This window comes from Papaver somniferum, unplaced genomic scaffold (genome assembly GCF_003573695.1).
Source record: "Papaver somniferum cultivar HN1 unplaced genomic scaffold, ASM357369v1 unplaced-scaffold_63, whole genome shotgun sequence".
Lineage (NCBI taxonomy): Eukaryota > Viridiplantae > Streptophyta > Magnoliopsida > Ranunculales > Papaveraceae > Papaver > Papaver somniferum.
The window spans coordinates 913855-919261 of record NW_020649082.1 but is presented as its reverse complement, the minus strand read 5'-3'; positions in this window follow the sequence as shown (position 1 = coordinate 919261).

Here is a 5407-nt window from a genome sequence, read left to right as displayed (position 1 = left end):
AAGAACAAAAGACCAGCTCACCGTATCAAAATCCTGAGAGATATCAAGCTTCAAACCCAAATTACCATCCTTCCTTTTGATGTGCAATTCATTCACCATCTCAGAAGCTAAACTAATATTCTCATGGATATTCCTTCCCTTCATGAAAGCCACTTGCTCTTCAGACACCAACTTTCCCAACACCCTACCAAGCCTAGTAGCCAAAATTTTAGTAAAAATCTTAAAAAAGAAATTACTTAAACCAATCGGCCTAAATTTCTTCAACCTAGCAGCTCCCCTAACCTTTGCAAGCAAAAGAATAAGACTAGAATTAACCCCATTAGGAACGGTTTTAGAAGACTAGCAATAAGTAACCGCTAAAATCAGATCCCTTTGAATAATCTCCCAACAATGTCTATAAAAACACCCCGAGAAACCATATGGACCTGGCGCACTATCAGCTCCCAAATCAAAAACCACCTGTTTAATCTCATCACAAGTAGGAATAGCATCCAACATATGCGACTCTTCCACAGTAATAGAATCATAATCAAAAAGAGTTTCACTTACCTGACCATCCTCACCATTGAATTTAGCCTGATAGTAAGAAACCACATGAGCACTAAGATGAACCGGATCAGTAATAGTACTCCCATCTTCAGCAACAAGCTCCGAGATTGTATTAGCACTTCTACTAATTTTAATAGAGTTGTGAAAGAAAGAAGTGTTACTAGAACCCTCCAACAACCACTGATTTCTAGATTTTTGCTTTAACATTATATGCTGCTGCCTTTGAATATCTTGAACTTCAACAAGAGAATCATTCATATTGTTAAGTTTTGAAACATCAAAGGGATCTTCATCAGAATTTCTACTAGCTACCTCAAACTTAAGCGTTGCTTGCTTTAGTCTAGCATTGACATTACCAAAAACCATTTGATTCCATAACTTAATTGCCTCCTTCAACCGCTTCAATTTGAAAGGAAAGATAAAACCATGATTACCATACACCGGCGCCATCCAAGATAACTCCACCATCTTCAAAAAATCCGGATGAGAAAACCACATCTTCTGTATACGAAAAGGAGCACGTCTAGGCCTAGGATCACAAAAAGGAAAACCAATAAGATTCGAATGGTCAGAAACTTCCCTTGGAAGAGCTTTACACCGCCAATTCGAAAACTTAGACAGCCAAGGTTCATTAATAATAGAACGATCCAACTTACTAATAATTCTTCCAACACCAGTCTGACCATTGGTCCAAGTAAACTTAGACCCCAACGAATCTGCTTCAAACAAGTTATTATCCTCCATCCAATCAGAAAACTCATTAATACAAGAGAGACGAGTTGTCCTACCCCCTTTCTTTTCATCTTGACGAAGAACACAATTGAAATCACCCATAACCAACCAAGGAGTAGTTACGTCAACCGCTTCAAGTTGACTCCAAAGCCTCCTACGAAAAACTTGAATATAACTAGCATGAACAAAAGAGATAAGAACCCCCTCAGTTTTAACCGTAATAGCCTGTCTAGACATATTAATCACCACCGGCTCCTCAATACAATCATCCCAAAGAATCCACAAATTACCCAAAGAACTAGAAGTAGAATTATGAATTACCTTTTTATTATAACCAGCCAAATTTAACCTTATCATTACATTGTCAGTGCAACGAATCTTAGGCTCAGCAATACAAAGTACTACCGGTTTGTATTCATGCACCAATTTACGTAACTTACTACCCGCTTCCACCTTCGCCACCCCATTAATATTCCAATATAGAACTCTCATCAGGAAACACTCTTCTTTTTATTATAAATAGCTTGTGGAATCCTGCTAGGAATCCTACTTTGTAAAACAGGAGAGACACCCTTCCTAACTCGGCTTCCCAAAGCATTCACTTCAGAATCCGAATCTGATTTGGAATCATTAAAACGTTGTTGAGAAGAACTAGAGCTTGTTATCAAAACCCGGCTTGGTTTTCTACTTTTCTTTGGCATATCCACTGGTATTTCCGCCCACTTAACACCCTTAACACCTGATGAAGCTTTCTCAGGCGTCAACTCTTCATCCGAACTACCTCCAGAAGTGTTTTCTGCCGCATCTGAACCCCCTCCAGAAAAGTGTTCAACATCATCATTATCCACACCCAACTCATCATTCAAAACATAGAACTTATTAGGAGAAACCACGATAGAAGTTTCAGCAACAGCTCTGTAGCTTGAGATATCCTCAATATTATCAACCACCATGTCTTGCAAAGACTTATTACCAGCCTCAATTGCAAAGAATTATTACCAGCCTCAACCGGCGTAAAAGAAGAACTCGCCTCATTCCTGTCACTAGAGTGATTAGTTTTTGCCGATTCACCACTCTTAGTTGACTTAGATGAGGTTGCAATTTCAACCATTGACAACCCAATAACCGAACTCTTTTGCAATGCTAACGCCTTCTTAGCCTTCTCAAAAGCTTCAGACGCTGCATGAAGATTGGCTTCAGTATTTGCTAAATCATTCTCTAGCTGAAGAGTTTGCTCCAAACCACCAGCACTCTCCACTAAACCAGCTTCAACCACCTCATTCACCACAGCTCCACCGTGCCCTACAGCAAGAGCATCATCCACATTACCACCAGCACCATTAACAACATCATGAACCACAATAGCACCATCGTTTACACCACCTACAACAGCGCCAACACCTACAGCAACAGCGTTTACACCACCTACAGCAGCGCCAACACCTACAGCAACAGCGTTTGTACCACCAACAACAGCCACGGTTGCGTCAGCTCCATCACCCTTACGGTTTCTCCTATTACGCACATTCTGCCACTCCCCTTTCGCATCAGCCTTAGAAGTTTTCTCATCATTCTTTGATTGTCTTCTACATTCAACATCATTGTGACCAATTATGCAGCACTTCATACAGAATTTAGGTGATTTTGGGATATCCAAGTATTGCCAAAACGTTCTCCCCCCAGCTGTAATCTTAATTCTACTTGGAATGTGTTTTGCAAAATCCACATCTACCAAAACTGAAGCAAAGTTTCCATACTCCAGATTTAGGGTTCTTTGATCAACCACAATAGGAGTCCCTAAAACTTTTCCCATAGATAACAAGTTCTTCTCAGTCCATAGTTCTGCATGTAAACCAGGAAAGTGAACCCATACGTTTGCATGGAAGTTTTTTGACGATCAGGATCAAAACCTGGGTACCAATCCATTAACTTGAGTTCATGCTGTTGAACAAACCACTTTGTACGTCTAATTCTCTCCTTAGTTTCCTCATCTTGTAGCATAATAACAAAGAAACCTTTTCCCATAGTCATAAACCTAACAGAATTAGGATTAATCTGCCATTGAGATATTAAAAGAGTTTTTACCTCAAAGAACTTCAGCCCCGTGAAGTTTAGTCATGCAATGAAACTGTGTTGAAAGGGTTTACAACCCTCTTCATAGTAATCCGCGGGTATAACAAGGGATGGTTCTCCATCAATCAGAGTAGGATTAGGTAAACTAGTAATATCAATTCCTGTTGGTTTTAGGGTTTGTTTTCCCCTTACCTTGTCCGCAAAGGATTGGTGTTGCTGAATCCGTGATGAACTAGGATTGTTTTCTACCATATTGAATCCGTGTTGAACAATGAAACCTACGTGAAAAAAATTCTAAACCCTTGTGTTTTCGCCAGAGTTTCTCTCTCCTCTCATGTTCTCTACGTCCTGTTAAAGATGAGTTTATCTAGTTTACCTCAAATTTATCTATCCTCTTTTTTTTTTTTTTTGCTAAGTCAAGAAAATATATTGATAAAAAAGATATTTACAAGATAGGTGAAGGAGAAAAGGGATCAGAGAAACCCCTAAAAAACTCCTAAAACCTATTTAAAACGATAATAAATTACATTTGGAAACTCAATAGAACTTAAAAAAACTGGTCGACCTTCAAAGTGAAAACCAACCCCGTCCTCTAGTAAACAACCACGCTTTGCCATTGCATCAGCTGCAAAATTTGCCTCTCTAAAAGAATGTTCAAAACGAATTGAACCATATAAACCTTTAACTTCCATCCATCTTTGCCTAGCAAACCAAGGAACGTTATCTTCTTCCAAAGCCTTCAACACACTTGTAGAATCTGATCTAATAACAATGCAAGCATATCCCTACTGAACTGCCCACTCCATACCCACAATAATACCATACAATTCAGCCAAATAATTAGAAGTAACTCCCAAACCAATACACATTGCACCTACCACTTCACAATGTGCATTCCTTGCAACAACACCAGCTCCCGCCACCCCAGGATTACCTCTTGAGGCGCCATCCGTGCACAAAAGAAATTCATTATCATTAGGTGGAAACCAAAAACACTCCTTGGGATCAGTAAACTTCACCTTTCTATGCCGAACCCTAAAAACTCCAGAATTCTCAAGTCATCCATAGAATTATGCATATAACTCTTCATACGAACTGAATAATCTTGCATCAAACTAAAAACACGTTTTTGAAATAAAGACCAACAAGGGTTCTTCTTTTCATACACTTTTTTGTTCCTAGTGAACCATAATTCTGAACGCACAACCAAATTCACTACCAACCACAAATCCTTAACAATACCACTATGATTTTTTGCCTTTTGGTAAGAAGTAATGATATCATAATTAGGTTTAATTTTGAAAATACCTTCAATCCACTCCCAAGCTTGACGCGCAAAATTACAGCTCCAAAGAATATGTTGGAGAGACTCCTCCTCAATCTGACACACACTACATTTAGATGCAAGTTGAATTTTAAATCTGCTACGTACCTTATCAAGAGTAGCACACGCACCACGAATAAACTTCCAGTTCTGAGCCGCCAATGAAGGATGCACCACCCTCTTCCATAACAACCCCGCCTCCTTCAAAATAGGATATTTCTTCCTAATCAATTCCCTAGCTGACTTGACAGAAAATTTACCTTGTAAATTAGGCATCCAAAAACGCCTATCCACTCCCATATGAATTTTTGATAAATCCTGTTGCACCACACCAGCACTTAAAAGGAGTTGCGAATGAACTCCATGAATCTTCCAATCACCTTGCACAATAATATCACAAACACGAGCTGATCTGTCTAAATCCATGCGTTTTAAAACACTAGCTAAGGTTGTATTTCCATACCATATATCAAAGAATAAAGAAGTATCCCTACCGTCACCAATAAAACACTTCGTGTTGTCCACCATCTCCTTATGAACCCAACGAAGACCAGGAAGAATAGAAGATTTCACCCCTGCCATCTTAATACGACCATCCCTACAAGTGAATTTGGCTTCCAAAAACCTCGCCCACCTCTTTCGAGAAGATTTTATAGCCCACCACAATTTCATCAGCAAAGCTTTATTCATAGTCCTTAGGCTAGTGATCCCAAGACCACCTTCCTTTAA